General features: G+C 44.3%; 1 protein-coding gene and 1 non-coding gene across 4 annotated transcripts in view; one reads left to right on the forward strand and one right to left on the reverse strand.

The window, feature by feature from the left end:
* Positions 1-20,027, reverse strand: part of LOC119659251 (calcium uptake protein 3, mitochondrial) — a 207,594-nt gene that overhangs the window by 162,610 nt on the left and 24,957 nt on the right. The gene's annotated exons all lie outside the window — the stretch shown is intronic.
* Positions 15,859-15,930, forward strand: Trnap-ugg. Its single transcript has one exon. It is a non-coding gene; the product is annotated as a tRNA-Pro (tRNA).

Consider the following 20,027-nt stretch of genomic DNA (forward strand, 5'->3'; position numbering starts at 1 on the left):
TATTTCTTCAACTTCATTTTCATCCATCGTCGTTCACCTAAGTAGACAAAATTGTCTACATTTTCCAAGTTGAAATCATCAATCGTTATATTTTGTCTGTTGGGTGTCATTTTGGTCGTTTGTGTCATAATTTTCATCTGATTTTCGTTAGGTCGTAGACAAACTTTCTTTGCTGTTTTGTCAAGATTTACAAAAATGTTCTCTGCTGATGTGTAAGACCCCACCATGATGTTTACATCGTCCGTATATGCGACGATTTGACATAACTTATAAAGCAGCGTGCCTTTTTTGTTCAGAAGCAACTTTCGTATAACCTGTTGCAGTGCCACATTGAACAATCAGAGGAGCCTGCATGTCAAATTTTTAATACTTAACTCTAGAAAGGAATATCTGGCCAATATTGAAGCCCCACTAGAGCGCGGAAACCTGCAATCATTCTGGTCCCACAATCGCAACTTCCGCAATCGCGCCCACCAAATTCCTCCTTTCATTAAATTCTCTAGTTCTTTTGCTAACTTCTCCCAATGGTTTACTTCGCCACTACTTTTCCTCAGTCTAGGTTCCCCCTCCTCCGTCTTCTTCTCTCCTACTAGTAGTTGCAGTCGCTAAACTAAATCTCTTACCATTCCCCTCCTTACTCCTCTCCTTGTTCAGTACCTCATTAGCAAGCTTAGTGCCAATGTTGGGCCTCGGCCAGACGCTGTTGAAAAACGGTCAGTCCATTCCACATTATTTTTAATAAGAATCTCGAAGAAAAAAATTTTCCTCGCCTGTGGAAAGAGGCCCTCATTATCCCCATTCATGAAAGTGGCGTTCGAACTCTTATTGGAAACTACCATTTCATTTCGCTCTTCTCCTCCTATTTGAAAATTTTGGAAAGGTACGCCAGCGTTTGGTTACCCGCCAACTTTGGCCACTTCATAGTGCAAGAGCAGCATGTTAAACGTAAACCCACCCTGGCCTTTGGGGTCCCATAGGACTCTAAATCTCATTGTTTCAATACGACGTTTTTCTCAAACGGATATGTCAGGCTATTATTGACTCTTTCATGCATTGTTGTGTCGGACATTATCATTCTGATAAGGCGTACCAGTTACGCTGGAATCCACAACTTAGGGTCTTCACTACATTGTAGGTTTGCCTTGTTCTGTTGCTCCCAAGGTTGTGAAGTTTTTTTTTAATTCCCCGTCAAAATGTTTTATTTCTTTAGCCTTAATATTTTATTAGCTGTTCATCGGAGATTTTGGTAATTTTTTCTCTTCATCCTTGCGTTTCGTTCTATATGTCTGCATACCTCGTTTTGGCTTGCCAAACGCTGGCACTGACGCTCCTGGTATTCATCATCAAAGCAATAATATCTCCGGCGCCAAACCATCCACTTCTTCTGTTATCTGTAGGCTTCCCCATGAGATTCTGGCGCATTACAACGAGATGCCATTCATTGTATGTTAGATTCAATCTGAGATCGTATTGTATGAGGCGATAATTCCATTTTGGAACTTGCTCGAGATCAGCTTTGCTATGAGACGCTAGGAAAACATCTGGATAAAGAAGTGAATAGGGTACTGGACGTTGGATTTCCCTTGTGACAGTGTCCATAACGAAAACAATGGGGAGTGGTGAGAGGGCGTTTCATTGATGAACATCGATCAAGACATGACCAGAAATGCATTTTGTTAGCGCTCACGATATTAGCGAAATGCGCGGTTGGAGGTTTGTCTATAACAACGGTTGTTATTCTACACGCTAGTTTTCGATAACAGTACTATGTTTCGAGGTAAGCCAACGTCACTCAGGCAATACAAGTAACGTCGCACCAAAACCCGAAGGCTGGCAATCTCGAAAAGAGGAGTAGAGAGGGAGCGAATGGTTCGTTTGGACCCCCGCAGAATGCTAACAAGTAAAAAAGCCTCTAACCAGAAAAGAGAAACGAGAACAAAGTAACAGAAATTGAGGCAAAAACGGCGCCGGGTTCAATAAACACAAGACAAGCAAAGTCCACAGTTAGTGTAAAGAAAAAGGTGACCAGCATAACAAGATTACGGTCCGAATTGATTCTTCCTTTTTTGAACCTTTGTCTCGTTGATAAGCGGGGTCGGCTCATCGTGATCGGTTGCGCCATTTTGTTCTATCAAAGATCTAATCTGGATACAGTCGCGAGGCTTTCAACATCCAACGTATGAACCCAGCGTTGTTTCGATCAGGCAGGATTCAGTCTGAAATCGTGTTGCATGAGGCGATCGTTCCATTTTCGGACAAGTTCTTGGAGATCATCTTTACTATTACACGCTAGGGAAACATCATCTGCGTAAAGTAGTGTATAGGGCGCTGGACATTGGATTGCCCGTGTGGCAATGCCTATAATAATAACAAAGAGAAGTGGTGAGAAGGCACTTTCTTGATGAACGCCGATAGAAACCCGAAGCGATTTTGATACACACGGCCTGAATAGATTATTATCTCAAAAAGGGGTGACATGACATATGCCAACGTGGAAGGAAAGTTAAATCCGATCTGGAACTGATCGACCTTGAAGAAAGTGTCAGCCGAATCAAATGTTTCCAAAAAGGAGGTCTTCCGGCAAGACGGCTGAGGATTTCCTCGACAAGGTGGAAAAGTTCTTAGGGCAAGAGGTTCTACGGACTAAAAAGCAGGAGATGGTTATACAATGCAGAATCCGCAATCGAGGGACTCTGGAAAGCGTATGGAGGCACGCACACCGAAAATCTTAGTTTATCCGTTGAAGCATCGTTCAAACTGCCCGCAGTTACTCAAGTGAAAATAGGCTGGGTCGTTAGCCACCTTAGAGAACAGATGCTATAAATTGGCCACCTAGCGGCGAAATCATAGCGAGTGATCTAAACGCGTGGGCTGTTGATTGGGGCTGTGAAGCTACACCAGGAACCGTATTTTGATCTAGGCTAGAGATGTTCCTTGCGAATACAATAAATATATCCAATTTTCGAGGGACTAACAGTCGATTTGTCATACTGCATGCTTTCGAGCAAGAAGGATATACCAACGATCTAGAAGAAAACCAGAATTCCAAGAGAAACGAAAAGTATACGCCAACCTTCGTGATATGCTTAAGTACGCTATACGCACCAACAAGTGGGAATGCATGAAGGAACTTTGAAGAGAAGCAGTTGAGGAACTGCGTACAGAGTTGTTATGAAGAGTATGAGGGATCAAACACCACAACTGACCTGTACGCATTTTCTTCTCGGTATAGCGTCGGCGTTCTTCCCCCTGCATAAAGGACAGCACGAAGAGTATAAAGAAGCGTTAGACATCTTCACCATACCTGCGGTAACTGTCGAACTTACAAAGATTTGTTGGAGAATCGGTGATAATAAAGCTCTAGGTTTGGATGCTGTTGCAAATATAACCCTTAAACTTGCAGTTATATTCAGACCCGCCTTGTTTATCAGCGTGTTTGAGATGTGCTTGCTAGAAGGAGGGTTCCCCGCTCGGAGTAATGCGTTCTACACTATTATATGCAGTACCCATCTGTGAGGAAGCTCAGGAGTATGAGAGCAGTCGGATGGTATGCAGCATTTTCAGGACAATCTCAGACTAGGCAGCGTATGCTGAGAATGGTTCCGAAGAGCATTTTGGCAAATGAGGCACGCTGTCTATTCGAGAAAAGGAGACTGAATCTACCCGCAAAGGCAACAAAGCGACAGAAATGGTGGAATGACTCGCATAGGAATCGCTGGGCCCACACTCTGATTTCCCGTATTGAGGAGTGGATTCAGCCACCACATGGCGAGATTAACTAACATCTGACTCAATTTCCGGAAGACTCTCTAAAAATCAGCATGAGCTCTCAGAAAATCGTCGGGCAAATGTTGAAGTCGGAGGCAAATTAGTGCGCGGTGAACTCCACAATCAAAAGGAATGTGGAAAAGCGGAGCACGCAAGGAGGACGCGAAGAACGGAAGGCTTGGTCGCTTAAAGCGTGATCTTACCCGCGAAGTAATGATTTCCGGCGGCTCCGCGAGGAAGGAAGAAGGAGAAAGCGGGAGTGGTTGCACGTGTTGTTGTTGCAACTTGGCGCGGCAGTGACTTCTAAGATTTCTAGACAGACAGGCGGACGTCTACTTCTGAGGTACTTTCAGCAATGGCTTAGCGCAATAGATACAGGATGTAGCTAAGGCAAACCCAATTGAGAACATATGGCCAGTAACATTTGCTAACGCACCTTCGCTTATCATTTCGTAAAAAATGATGGGACCCCCGGAATTAAAAAATTTTTTCTTTTTTTTTCTTTTTGGGAGTAGGGTAAGTGAATGCGTTTACGCACAGAGTGTTGGACTCCCGCAATAGCACGTTGGCGGACTACCAACTAAACACCTCCCTGTCATCAGAGAACTAGCCTGGAACCGTTTGACACATTACTTCGAGCTAGCTTTCCCACTCTCCCGGCTTTGGGAGCCTTCAAGTCAGGGAATTCCTTTCACCAACGGGAGGGGAGGGGAGGAAGGGAGTTGTTGTTAGTTCAGGGAACCCCTTACCGTCCGATCCCCTCTGCCGGTCGAGTTCAATCTTCTTCGTAGTAAGAAGAGCCCGAACATAATCCGCAATACGATTCCAGCTGCCAGCGCTCTTCCGCATCTCTCTGACAATGTTGTCTGGAGAGAGCTCCCCTGTGTCTGCATAAAGCTGTTGGCGGAGGTCGTCCCACCTCTCGCAAGAGAAAAAGGTGTGTTCAGCGTCATCCGCCACTCTATTGCGGAACACACAATTAGGATATCGCGCCTTCCCAACCCTGTGCAGGTAAGACTGAAAACCTCCATGCCCACTTAGAATTTGGGTAAGGAGGTAATCAATCTCACCGTGCTTTCTGTTCAACCATGGGTCTAATTTGTCAATGAGCCGCGCAGTCCACTTGCCCCTTGGCTCATTTTGCCAAGAAAGTTGCCACTCGCTAAGGGTGCGTTGACGTTCTTTACGGGCAATAGCTTCTCTTAAGTTTTCGCCCTTACGGCGATAGATAGCTTTGCGCTCCTTGGCAAGGAGGGCAACGGGGATCACTCCCGCAATCACCATCACAGCCGGTTCGGAGACGGTGCGATAAGCAGACGCCACTCGCAAAGCTCCCCGCCTTTGCACTTGAGCGAGGCGTTTACGAAGCACCTCCTTGTCAAGGGCATCAGCCCATACCTCCGCACCATAGAGAAGGACGGACTGCGTTGCTCCCATGAGGAGCCTCTCCTAGTTGATATAGGGCCGCCGACATTCGCCATTAGCCGACTCAAGGCCGCGACTCCTGCTGCAGCCCTGTCCGTGCCTGCTTTGATTTGCTCGAAGAAGCTCATCTTCGAGTCGAGCATTAAACCAAGGTATTTAATCGCTGGTTTTGACTCTATAGTCAACTCGCCGATCGATATGGGACGCAAAGTCGGGATTCTACTTCTGGTCAGGATGACTACTTCGGTTTTTTCCAGCGCAAGGTTGAAACCGTGAGCAGTCATCCATCCGCTTACCCGTCGCATCAATATGCCAAGTCTGCTTTGCGCCTGTTCAACAGTGCGTCCGGCAACAAGTGCCGCAACGTCGTCTGCATAACCGATCAGGCGCGACTCTTCGGGCATATCGCGTCCCAGCAGAATATCGTAGGAAGCGTTCCAGAGATCCGGTCCTAGGATGGATCCCTACGCTACTCCCGACGTGATTTCCATCCTCCTCTGGCCCTCTAGCGTCTCATAGAGCAGGGAGTGGTCTTTCAGATAATCCCTCAATATCCGCAAGAGATAGCTTGGCACGTGAAAGGAGTTCTCTAGTGTGCCTAGCATATATGTCCATCTTACGGAATTGAAGGCATTTCTGACATCAAGCGTTATGAGGAGCACTATCCGTCGAGATCGGCGGTTGTGTGCCCCGGCTCGATTAAACGTACCTCCATAACAACATCCACTGTAGATTTCCCTGTTCTAAACCCGAACTGCCTTGCGGATAAGTCCCCGGCAGCACGGATCGCTTCAGCCGTGTCAAGCATACACAGCGAACGGTATGCAGACGGGAGCTCCGGGTCTCCTTTACCCTTACTGATCAACGCGAGTCTGGCCACTTTCCAGCGGCAAGGAAAAATGCCCTCCTTCAAGCACGCGTTGAACACTTCCAGCAGCAATTCTGGCCGTTGGCGGAACACCAGTTTGTAAACTTCCGCCGGGATGCCATCAGGACCTGGCGCCTTCCTGTTTTTCATAGTGAGAACCGCTTCTTCGAGTTCTCCCATTGTGAAAAGGGGGCAATCCACGACGCTTTCCGCGCTATTTACATCAACCCGTACAGGGTGTCTGGGGAACAATGCCCGCACAATGCAGTCCATCTGGTCAGTGCTCAATATGCAGGGCTTCCGCAGAGCCCCGATTTTCCGAGTGACAAGCTTATAGCCAAGTCCCCACGGGTCATCATTCACCTCATTAACAAGATTTTGCCCGCCGCGAACTTTGCTTTTATTTATAGCGCTGCGGAGTTTCCTTTTTGCTGATCTATATTCTGCCTTTGGCACATGCCTCCTCGTTGGCGTACAAACGTTGTGCCAAACGGCGGAGCTTATGACACTCCTTCCGTAGGTCAGCAATTTCTGCCGTCCACCAGTACATAGAAGGCTTAAGGAATTAAAATATTGGAAAATTAGTATAAGACTCTGAACTCTACCAAGATACAGGATAGATCTCATTCTCTCCAAAAAACCAGTTAAAAGAAAACATATCAATCGGGCTAACTTGTAGAATTAATATATTTGCTATAGCAGTTAGGATATGTGAATTGTATAAAATCTGTTTCTTTACAAGACCCTACCAAATAAGCTTCCTTTGTGCTGTGAATTGGGTAGATTTGGCGATTACTGAGATGCAGAATGTAGTTCTCAGCAGTGACTGGCTATAACAATAGCTACGAAGGCCAGACAAATCACTAGTAAAAGAAGGTCAGGTATTTCGCACATTCATTTCCTCTTTCAGCTTTACTGATTTAGTCTACAGGTTCGCGGCAACGATTGTTCGAAAAACTGAGGTGTCATCATGACGAGGTGGGTTTAAAATATTTAGGCACAAAAAGCCGTATTACCAGGGCTAATTAGATTATGTTTGGCTACTAATATATGTGTAGGAAAGCGAACGGATAGTTCTTGAAATAGAAATTGGTTTGTTCTGAAAGTTTCTAAAGGCAAAGTGCAACAGTTTAAATGCACATATCAGGAGATAGCGCTGAATCATACATATTCATAAGTTCCTACAGTCATGTGGTAATTTCTTAATGCTAAATTCAACAAACGTGATCAAACATAACCGATTATTTACATATGTATATTCAAATTATTTCCATTGCAACGAGTGCCTCAACAACTTGGCTAAATTTAAAAGCGTTCATGCTTCATTGCTTCTATTAGGAAGGACTGCATACTAATCGCTTCCCGCTACATTCACCAAAAGTTGACGTGGCGCAGAGCATTGTGGTAGGAACCGAACTCTAATCTCTATTTCTATGTGCATTAGATGCGCAACACAGAATTTCGCTGAAATTGGATGCATCTGCCCTCACAATTCGAACATTCCGCACTATATTTACGCCAATTAATTTATGGTTCAGTTTTGTAGCCAATTAAACGTTGAAGCTTCATACATTCTAATTGTGTGCGCCAAGTTTTGCATGTGACCTGGCCTTATGGAACTTTTGTAAGTCACATAAATTAATATCGTAGGTGATGTGAAAGCCAAAAGTTCGCAGATGCGAGCACTGTCACGTATCTCGTTTGTATTTGCGTAACATTCTCAGTTGGATTCATTCAACATGTTTAGAAGAATGAATCAATTTAGGTTCGGAAAACGTAAGACTGTCTCAATGTGTTGACGAAGCCACATAAGCTTAACTATCTGAGGAAGTACGCAGTACTGCTGGCTAATATAATCGCATCCCATTATCACCTCATTGCCCCAGTCAATGAAAATTGATTTCAGAGGCCAAATTTAGAAAGGAGTTTCGGTAGTTGCTTGCGTATAGCACGGACCATTGTAACATAATTGAACGTGAAGCATTTTTACCAATTAATTTGTTGATAGATACTCTTGTAATAGATAATAGCTTCCCCAACCAAACACTTAACCTTAGAAGTTCCAGTCTCTCGATTTGATTGTATTAACCATTCCCTAATCCCAGCATATAACATCGAATGCATGCGGTCCCCATAGCAGATTCATATACACAAAAGCCAAGATACATCTGCCGATGATTCCCCACTTTACTTACGGTCCATGCATTGATTATATAAATTCTTACTCGATATATTCACCGTTTTCAGGTTTACCGGCTGAAATTTTGCCAAGGATTCACGTAGCATGTACAGTTCATAAGAATCTTGAGGAACCGCAGCTCGATGAGTTTCCAGTTTTAGATACGGACTAGCTTGTTTGCTCTGGTCGTTTGCTATTTGAGTCCTTTGGCTATGATAATCGAGAGTTACCTTTTAAAGGAGGCAATTTTAATTATTTAGGATACGGCTTAGCGATGGCGGTAAACGCAAGGCATCCGGAGGACTAACTTTATGGAAGTAAAACGATTCATGCCATCAAAGCATGATTATGAATGGTGAAACTTGATAGACCCAAAGAAAAGTCTTAGGATCGCAAGGACAATATCTGGGAACAATGATCGATGTCAAAATACCAGCAAAGAAACCTAATATCGATATTGGCACCAGCTGCAGGGATGATGAAACCCAACCTGCTATACGCGGCACCTGTTTGGGCGGGAGCACTGAACAATGCGGTGATACAGGGAAGAGTAAGTTCGGCATACTGGTCAATCGCGCTGAAGGTGTGCAGCGCAAATGCGCCACGCGAGGTAGTGTGTATCATCGTGGATCATTTAGACGAGGTGCATAGTCTCTTCCAAAGGAGGAGGGCGTTTCCGGATAGCTCAGCGGTTAGAGCACAAGGCTGTGCTACGGAAGGTCGTGGTTCAAATCTCATTGGTGGCAGTGGAATTTGTATTGTGATTTGACGTCGGATACCACTAGACTCAGCTGTGAATGAGTACCTGAGTCAAGTCAGGGTAATAATCTCGGGTGAGCGCAATGCTGACCACATTGCCTCCTATAGGACACTGCAAACCTGTAGTGTACCGTTACGGTCTTGAATGAAACGCTCTAACACACTTCAAGGCCCTCATCCAGTAGGATTGTTGCGCCAAAGATTATTATTATTATTAAAGAAAGAGGACGCATTCAAGGTGACTGTAGAATTCCGAAAAGCCACCAGGTAGGAACTGTACAAGAGACGGCATCATTTCAAAGACGGCCGTTGGCTCCATAGACTGATCCGGTGTATTCACATCGCTTCGGATTAGCCAAGTTCCACGATTGTCCCAAACGCGCTGCTATACCCGAGTACTCGGAGCGTATTACGTTCCATTGTGCAAGATGCACGGATGAAAGAGAGATGTTTGATTGCACTCTCAACATAGTTATTAGACCTCATAATCCCGTGGAGATGCTGAGGTCCGAAGCAAATTAGAGCGCAACAATGGGCGCGATACAAAAAAAGCTCCAAGAACTGGATGGAGCCCAAAAAGCGCGACGGACGGGTGATTTAATCGTACTGGTGTAGACCAAACACATTCCGAAACAGTAACCCTTCACGGTGGTCCCGTGGTAACATGGGCGAGAAGTGGCAGTCACCCAACAAAAGGTGCTGCAATCTGCTTTTTTAAAATGTTGATCCTCATCCATTAAAAAGTTCATTCTCTCGACGTGTAGAACATATTTTCCATAGGCTTTTCCATGGGAGAATCTAGTGAGGCCTCCACAATATCTAGCGTATGAAGCTATAATTGTCGATCGGTCGCGGTCCCATCGACCTCAAGAGCGGCTAAGGTTCTCAAGTCAATCTTAGCAAATGAGTTATTTATTAGTAAATATGGTATATATATAGTATATATGGATTTCGGACACAAGCAGCACCAGATTACTTAATTAGAGATGGTGGAGACACAAATGTTGCCCAACCCTTGCCACCTCTCTCAGAAGCTTCGATTGCATGCTACCCGTGCCGTGATTCAATCTGTTCCTTTCTGGTCTAACTTCTTCTTGCTCCCGCATTCATTGATGACTTCTACGTTACCCCATGTGATGCTATATCTGCTATCATTGATTTCATCGTTGTGCTCTTCTTATTCTTTCTCCTGGCCGTTTCTGCTTCTCTCTCGTGCTCCTCTCAGCATACCGAAACCAATCTTTTATCATAGTTTGTCCTATGTAGCACTTCTCATAATCTGGACATGCCACTTTATAAATTCCACTGGTTTATATTTTAATTTGCTGTCCTTGGCAGATCCCAGCCTGCTTTTGAGCCGGTAAGTCCTACTCGATGCCACCACGTCGATGTTAAGTCCTTTCATCATTTTTATTAGCTATGACGAAGCCGCAGAGTGTGTGACCTATATTTTTCTTTTTCCTTCCAAGTTATTAACGAGGGATGTCATTGTCCTTATTTCTTGCCGTTTCGCCATTTTCTACATGAGTCTACTTCTACTTATTTCCTTTCTTAAATCTTTCAGCACTGAGGAGCACGGTGAACAATTGGTGGATCGTGGTATGGAAAGGACCCATCTCATGTGAATGGGAGTGATTAGAGATTATCTGATATCGTTCGCTGCGTGTGTGTAGGCTTCCTGTAGATGTCAAATGAGATGCCCTTCTCTTCTTTAATCACCCTTAAATCAAGAAACGGGAGTTCTCCATTGTCCTCTACCTCCATTGTAAATCTAAGGATTCGATCTACCTTATTCAAGGCTTCCAGCATCTTCTTCAGGGGCAATGGTGAAAATGTCATCTACATACCTTGACCAGCCCTTTGGAATGTAGATCATTCTCAATCTCGTTCATTAATACGTCACTCAAAGGGTGAACCCCTCACCCCTCTGGTTCTTTGCAGAACTTTTCTCTGAATGTCAGGTAGCTTTCTGACATGCATACCCTGCAAATTTCATGATTATCCTTGTTCCTCTTTTCCACGCCAAGGAAATATGTATATACTAATAAATAATATATCCCGTTTCAGGAAAAAATCATTTTTATTTTATTTAGATAATGGCATGTTTCCAGCATCGACAGCTTATCATTTTTAAGCAGATGAATTGCACGGACCGTTTCTTCCATGCTTGATGATTGCAATATTTTCCCGTCGTGTTCAGTTGACGAGATGGTCAAAACGCCGGTATTCTGCTTGTTGAACGGTTCATCAGAATATGCCACCCATAGCTTCAATATGGCCATACGATCGAAAATCAGATTTCCATCTTTATCGAGCATCGAGGTGTATATGACTTCATTCTGCTGGCTTGTTGATTAAATTTCCGCGTCTGGTGCGGCTGTTCCCTTTATTTTTCGTAGACACAGATGAAGAGATGAAGCTGATAAGCAGCCAGCCGATACCCTGTCCCAATATAGGGCTGATATAACAGCGTTGCAAGGGATACGATGGACAGGGTACGGTTTCCTGGAGAATAACCCCTACACCATATATTATAGCGGTCATCCAGTAAACCATGTGCTCGGAGTAGGCTTCTTAGTCAGCCAAAAAATGAAACCTGCTGTTATCGGCTTTGAAAACATAAGCGAACGGCTATGCACTCTGCGCTTGCGAGGCAAGTTTAGAAATATAAGCCTCATAAACGTTCATGCCCCTACAGAGGAGACTGCAGAGTCGGAGATATGTCCCAGATATGATATCAAAATCATACTTGGGGATTTTAACAGCCAAGTAGGGAAGGAGCCCGTATTCAGGCGATACGTTGGCTCCCATAGCTTACACGAAAAAACAAATAATAACGGACTGCGGACCATTCAATTAGCAGGGTCACACGAAATGGTTGTTGGAAGTACCTGGTTTGCGCGGAAAGCGGTCCACAAACATACGTGGGCCTCTCCAGATGGGACCACTTTCAACCAAATTGACCACGTGTTGATCGAACGCCGCCACCTCTCAGCCTAGATGAATGTCAGAACTTATAGGGAGGCCAATATAGACTCGGATCACTATCTCGTTGGCATGGTGCTCCGAACTCGAATAACAATACCACCTAGAGTCCCGTCTGACAATCAGGTGAGAGTGAACACTGAAGCCATCCACAACACAACCCTCCGCGACACCTATAAGAGGGAAATGGATGCCGCAATAACCGCAGTCTACAGAGGACCTGGAGATGAAGCATCAACAAATGATCTTCATAACCACCTGAAGAACGTTATCATGGATACGGCCACAAACATACTTGGCCCCAGCCGCAAAAGGAGTCGGAACGGCTGGTTTGACGATGAATGTAAGCTAGCAACGGAACGGAAGAATGCCGCATACCGAGTAATGTTGCATTCTCAAAGAACGCGGGCACGCGCAGAGACTTATCACGAACTCCGTCGAGCGGAGAAGCGACTTCACAGACGGAAAAAGGAAGCCTGAGAGAACCAACAAGTCTGTGAACCAGAAAAGTACAGGGAGCAACCGCACCAGGCGCGCAAGTTTTACCAACAAGTCAGCAGGATGAAGCCTTATACACCTCGATGCTCATCCTGCCGAGACAAAGAGGGAAATCTGATTTCCGACAGAATGGGAATATTAGAGCGATGGGTTGAGTACATTGATGAGCTACTGAACAACCAGAACATCGGCGAGTTGGATGTCCCGCCAACTGAAGACGACGGACAAATACTGCCACCACCAAGTATAGGAGAAACAGTCCGTGCAATTCATCGGCTAAAAAATCATAAGTCGCCAGGGGCCGATGGAATTACAGCCGAATTGGTTAAATATGGAGGCGACCAGTTACACCCAGTGGTTCATCAACTTGTGCTCAAGGTATGGCACAGCGAATCAATGCCTGACGATTGGCAACGAGGCATAATCTGTCTCATACATAAAAAGGGAGATATCACACAGTGCAGCAATTATAGGGGTATCACGTTGCTGAGTACCATCTATAAGATATTCTCCACTATCTTGCTAGGCCGGATAGCCCCATACGCCCAGAACATCATTGGCCCATACCAAAGAGGCTTCACTCAAGGCAAATCAGCTACTGATCAGATTTTCTCTCTGCGGCAAGCGATGGAAAAACTGTTGGAATATGGACAACAGTTGCACCATCTGTTCATCGACTTTAAAGCCGCCTATGATAGCATAGCCAGGGTAAAACTGTACACGGCCATGAGAGAATTCGGTATCCCGACGAAATTAATAAGACTGACTAGGCTGACCCTGACCAATGTGCGAGGCCAGATAAAAGCAGCAGGATTGGGCTGCACATCAATGAAGGCAAGACAAAATATATGGTGGCAACGTCAGCACCGAAAACCAACCAACCAACAACATCAAACCGCACTGGTCAAACGGGAAGCATAAAGATTGGAGACTACAACTTTGAGACCGTTGATAATTTCTCTTCTCTAGAGTCGAAAATCACAGCCGACAACAGCTACGATGATGAAATCCGCGGAAGGTTGTTGTCAGCCAACAGAGCCTATTTCAGCTTACAAAAACTGTTCCGCTCGAAACGTCTCACCATAGGGTCAAAGCTCTTACTGTACAAGACTATGATCTTGCCAGTCCTCATGTATTCCTCGGAAACTTGGGTTCTTAGCAAGAAAAATTGCGAACTCTTGGCCGCGTTCGAGAGAAGAATCCTCCGAAGAATTTTTGGTCCCCTACATGAGGATGGACGATTCCGTAGCCTACACAATGACGAAATCTGTGAGCGATACCATGACCGTCCGGTTGTGGATAAAATCCGGCTCAATAGGTTACGGTGGGCGGGTCACTTAATCCGTATGGATGAAGATGATCCCAACCGGAGAGTCTATAAGGGCAATATCTATGGTAGAAAAAGAAGACGAGGCAGACCCTGCCTAAGATGGAGCGATGGCGTGGGCCAGGACGCCAGACAGCTTTTAGGGATATCGAATTGGTGGACCTCGGCGCAAAACCGGGATGTCTGGAGTTCCTTATTAAGGCAGGCCTAGACCGGATACCGGTTGTTGCGCCGTTGATGATGATGATGAAACACAGAACTTATTTCAGCTTATTAAAACGGTCCCACTCGAAATCATAACCGATAACAGCTACGACAATGAAATCTGAGCACGGTTATCGGTAGCCAACAGAGCTCAATTCAGTTTACAAAAACGATTCCGTTTGAAAATTTGATTTCTTAGCAAAAAAAATTGAGAATTTTTGGCCGTGTTCAAGAGAAGAATTTTTAGATGGACGATTCCGCAGCGATACTACGACCGTCAAGTTGTGGATAAAATCCGGCTCAATAGGTAGCGGTGACCGGATCATTTAATCCATATAAGTGAAGATGATCCAGTCCAGAAAGTCTATAAGGGAAGACGTGGCAGACCCTGCCTCAGATGAAGCGATGGTATAGGCCACCTTTTAGAGATATCGAATTGGTGGACCTCAGCGCAAAACCGAGATGTCTGGAGTTCCATACTAAGGCAAGTCCAGACCAAATACCGTTTGTTGCGCCGTTAGTGATGACTCGAAATGTTTCAATATAACGTCAAAAATCTTACTGTACAAGACAGAAATCTTTTAATATGTCATGTATTCCTCGGAAATTCGGAGAGCAAGAAGAAAAACCTCCGGAGAATTTTCCGCTCCTACCGAATGATGCACGATTCCTGACATACAGCGATCGCGTAGATCAGAATTCCAAAAGGTTGCTAGGGATATCGGATTGGATTTCGGTACGAAAGCGGGATGTTTGGAGATCCTTATTAAAGGGGCCCTAGACCGTATATCGATAGTTGCGCTGTAGATGATGATGATGATATTATAGAGTGATCTCGAAACAAACTCCACTTTTTTTGGCTCAGAATTCACTTTTCTGTTCTAACCAATTCAACACTTCAGCTTCCACCATTTTCCACGTAGCTTAATTAATTAAATGCGACTAATTTGTACAATCGAGATTTTCAATGTTTCTGTAAGAGAGCACCCGGATCTAGGAAGTATCTAACTGTAGAAGTAAAGATTTCAAAGTGTAGTTCTCTGTAACCATTTAAAATTCTCTACAGAAATAGGAACATGTTCTGAACAAATTCTTTTCCAATACATTGGAACAAGTTTTACGATGGGTGCAGTTGACGCTCAGATCGCTGGAAAAAAACCCATTTTGATTTATTGCGAGAAACTACGCTTTCCAATTAACTTCATATCTATACCTTCAATCTTTCTGTAAGAAAAGTTGTTTGTACCAGAGCAATATGGAATAACTTTATAAGCACTGGAGTGCCCATGTCAAAGTTAACGCCAGTACTTACTCCGGAAAAGCCATTCAATCTTAGAACTAAAATGATGAAGATTAATTCCTGAGATAGAATTTTTTAAATGCTTATCTAATCATTTTTGTTCACGTCAACGCTATAAACTGACTTCGGTGAGTCAATCTTGTTTCGGAGATTCGTAAGAGTATTTTGTTCTGTGGCCTACTAGATTCGTTAGCCGTAAAATACTCCCGCTGCATTTATACAAGCGAGTAACGATATTTAATTGATTCTTGGTGAGTGCGCATCATCTGCAATTCAGTTGAAGAGCTTTTGGTCACGGAAGGAAAGCGAACTTGAATTACTGAAAAAGCGCAGCCACATTGGAAGGCGTACGCATTACTAGTCGCTTGAGCACCAACGGCCACGTCTCTTAGTTACAAACGTTTTGGGAAACAACTTTTGGAGCATTCGGTGAAAAATGTAGAGAAACCGGTCATGGACTACTAGTTTATTGATTTCATGGTTGAAGCGCAATTTTACCGACCTAACTTAATATATAAACTCGTGGAGTAGGCGGTCCTCCAAGCGGCTCAATGGTCTAGGGGTATGATTCTCGCTTTGGGTGCGAGAGGTCCCGGGTTCAAATCCCGGTTGAGCCCGCATTTCTTTTGCATAATAATAATATGAAATGCGAAAAAATTTTAATTTGCAAGAAAAGAAAGTTTAGAGTATCGTAATTAGATGAAGATAGATAGATAGATTCTATGAAGAAGGAGAAAAATGTATTACCCACTTTTTTAAGATTTTGTGTAAAATCAAATCTAAATCGGTTTACCGCCTGTCTGTCTGTCCGTCACACGCAATTTTCTCGGAGACTGTAGAAGCGATTGACACCAAAGTGGAAAGATCGGATCTGTGAACTCTCACGCATACAGTGAGTTACATCCTTTTACGTTGAATTCAAGGGGGGTCCTCATACATGCAAAAGGGGGGGTGTGAGTTTTTTTTCATCAACTATAGTCATGTGGGGTATCAAATGGAAGGTCTCGCTTAGTACTCTCCGAAGCCAGTCTTAGTTTTGACATGTGTTGAAAAGGTGGGGAGTGCGGGGGGTCGAAAGTGATCATTTATTTAACGGGGCCATTCTCAGAAACTGCCAAACCGAAAAATCGACAGGCTGCCGCTTGGCTGGGTAGATTTTGGGCTATGATGGCAGCCGATTTTCAATATACAGTTTCGAGAAAAACGCATTTAAAAAGTAGAATGCGATTTTTAACCATAAAACCTTAACTGGCCATTAATCTGGTATACCTAGTCCATAAACCTTAGGATTCTTTAAGAAACACATGCCTTCAATCCGAATATCATTCGGACCGATAAATAGGCGCTTTATTACGGCGATCGACATAAATCTGGAATGCGACTTATTACGTGTTTAACACTATAATTTCCGAACCACTCCGAATATCAAACAAGTCGGAATACTGGAAGCTCGCGCTTCGGGTATAAAGGTTTTGTGTTCATCTTATGTAAGAAATTTCAATGCACATTTTTCTATCCGTATATAGCTACAAACCCAACATATTCCTTCATATTTTTCCAAACTACGAGACATACGTACATATTACAACGATAGATATTACGCTCACCCTAAACAAACAAACTGCCTATTTCCGAATACTGTACACATATATGCACGTATGTATATAGATTTATCGTACCCATATTTCCGATTTATGTCTTATATCTATCTGAATTAGGCACTACCCGCAAAGTTCATTAGCACGCATATATTATATACCTACATACACACATGTCTGGTTGACAAAAAACTAAAAAACTAAAACAAAATAAATCTCTGCGACCCAATTCATAAGAATTCATTTCGTTCTGGTATTGACGAATTGATATGTGATGATGACGACATGCGGGTTTTAGAGTGCACGAAATTCACAAAAAATTGTAAAGTTTCACCCCCTATAGCTTTGTTAATAATAGTTAGATTTTCTTCAAACTTGACCAAACTGTGCATTATATTCTTGATTACACGCATGCCAAATTGTATTTCTGGGGTGAACATAAGGGGGGTGTCGGGTGAATTTCTAAAATGTGGAAATATACTATTATTAGCTTTATTTGTGCAGATATCGGAACCGGATATATTTTGAGGCCTAGATTTTATAAAGATGCACCACTGTGATTTTTTTCAGATTTTTCGGTTGGATAAGTTCTGAGAACGAGACCTGTTACATTTTTTGAGGGTCATATTTTGAGCCTTCACTCGCTTATGTTTCACCCAATATCAAATATTGAACCAGTTTCGAAAAGTACTAATTGAGACCTTTCGTCTGATACCCCACATGGCTACATTCTGTGAAAAAAAAATTTGGACCTTTCACTTGTATCGGGAGCCCCCCTTAAATTTAACACAATATGGCGCCACTTACTGCATGTAAAGGGAACACCAGATTACATACTCTCACCAATTTTTGTGATAATCGGTCTAGCCGTTTCCGAATAAATCGGGTGTGACAGACAGACAGACAGACGGCCACCTCTGAATGTGACGGCAATTCCTCCAGTCACCAGAGACGAGCTGCTGGAGATCTGCAGCAGAATAGGAGACAATAAAGCGCCGGGCCTGGACGGAGTGCCGAATAAGGCCCTTAAGCTTGCCGTGAAATCCAGACCGGACATGTTCGCTGAGCTGTTTGAAGCGTGCATGTCCGAAGGAATATTTTCGGCGGCTTGGAAGGGACAGAAGTTGGTACTTCTGCCTAAGCCTGGTAAACCTCGAGGTGAACCATCGTCATACCGACCCATATGTCTTTTGGACACGGTGGGGAAAATGTTAGAGCGGGTAATCTATAATAGATTACTCCCGGTCGTTGAGGGCCAAGGCGGCCTTTCAGATCGGCAGTATGGGTTCCGAAAAGCCAGATCAACCATTGATGCCATCAAATTGGTTACTGGCTTGGCCGAAGATGCAAGGGTAGTACCAGCAAATATTGCGTGGTAGTAACCCTGGACGTGAAAAATGCATTCAATTCGGCCAATTGGAATCTAATACGGAAATCCCTAGCGAAGATTGGTATTCCCGGCTATCTCGCTGCTATCGTCGATAGTTACTTAATTGAAAGGAGGCTATGGTATGACACTGATGACGGACCGCAGGAGTACGTTGTTTCCGCCGGTGTCCCACAGGGCTCCGTATTGGGCCCACTACTGTGGAACATCATGTACAACGATGTACTTAATCTTCCCCTTCCGGAGGAAGCCACAGTGGTGGGTTACGCTGACGACATAGCACTGGTTGTTGTCGCAAAGCATCTTGAAGATGCTGAGTTATACTCAAGCGAGGCAATCAGTGCTGTCAAATGCTGGTTGGAAAGCTCTGGTTTGACGCTTGCGGAGGAAAAAACAGAAGCGGTCCTCATCACGAAGCGCCGGAAGAGAAATTACGCCTGTGTTAGATTCGGGAATCATATCATCACTTCCAAGCCAACCATCAAATACTTGGGGGTGGTGATAGACAGGAAGCTCAGCTATAAGCAACACTTACAGTATGTTTGTGATAAATCATCCACTGCTAGTATGGCCCTGGCGAGGATGATGCCGAACGTGTGAGGGCCACGGCATACCTCTAGGTTTCTTATAGCCAGGGTGGTGACCTCGATCATGCTCTATGCGACCCCAGTTTGGAGGGAGGCGTTTTGGATGTCAGGGAATGCTACCAAACTGAGTTCAGTCTACAGGAGGACAGCCCTGAGGGTATGCTCTGCCTTCAAGACTGTCTCAGATGATGCAGCATTCGTCATCTCTGGAATGATGCCGATTGACATCTTGGCAGATGAGATGGCGAATATATACAATGCAAAGCCAACCTCTTCCTCATCACGGACGAAGAACGCTGAGAGGGAGAGATCCATAAATAGATGGCAAGAGCGGTGGGAACGCTCGGGAAAGGGCCGGTGGACGCACAGGCTCATTCCTGCCATCAAGAAGTGGTTGGAGAGACGACATGGTGAGATTAATTATAATCTCTCCCAGTTCTCACCCCATCTCACGGAACACGGAGGATATCTCCAATACCTTCACAGGTTTAAATTGGAGACCTCACCCGATTGTCCAAATTGCAATGGAGTCCCAGGAGGACCCAGAGCATGTATTCTTCCACTGTCCGAGATTTGTGGAAGAAAGGAGGAATCTAGAGGAGACTCTAGGAGAGGTGCTGGTACCAGAAAATCTGGTAACGAAAATGCTAGCACATCAAGAGAATTGGGATGCCGTCAACTCCATGATCGCATCTATTCAAGATAAATTGCGAAAGGCAGAGGAAAGGAGAAAAGCGCGGTCACGTGCGCCGCGTATAGAAGAAAGGTGACAAAGCTAGAGTGAGCTGACTCCGCCCCGTGATGTAATACCTTATGGTGGTTCCGCGGGGCAGGGAGGGAGTCGGGGGTGGTTTTAGTGGGTAAAAATCCCACACGCTGGTGTGTCCAGACCAGTGTCTTTTTGAAGATTTCCACCTCCTCAACAAAAAAAAAAAGACAGACAGACGGACAGACAAACACCGTCTCGATTCTAGTAAGGTTTTGTTTCACACAAAGCCTTAAAAATCACTTTGCCAATATATTCTACACTAAATCTAGATATATTTGATGCAAAAAAAAAATTCGATTCCGCGGATCCGACACACGGGATGACCCTCTTAATAATAGTAGATTACTATAATTTTCAGTAATTGGCTGCAGAA

Source organism: Hermetia illucens, chromosome 6 (genome assembly GCF_905115235.1).
Source record: "Hermetia illucens chromosome 6, iHerIll2.2.curated.20191125, whole genome shotgun sequence".
In the NCBI taxonomy this organism is placed as follows: Eukaryota; Metazoa; Arthropoda; class Insecta; order Diptera; family Stratiomyidae; genus Hermetia; species Hermetia illucens.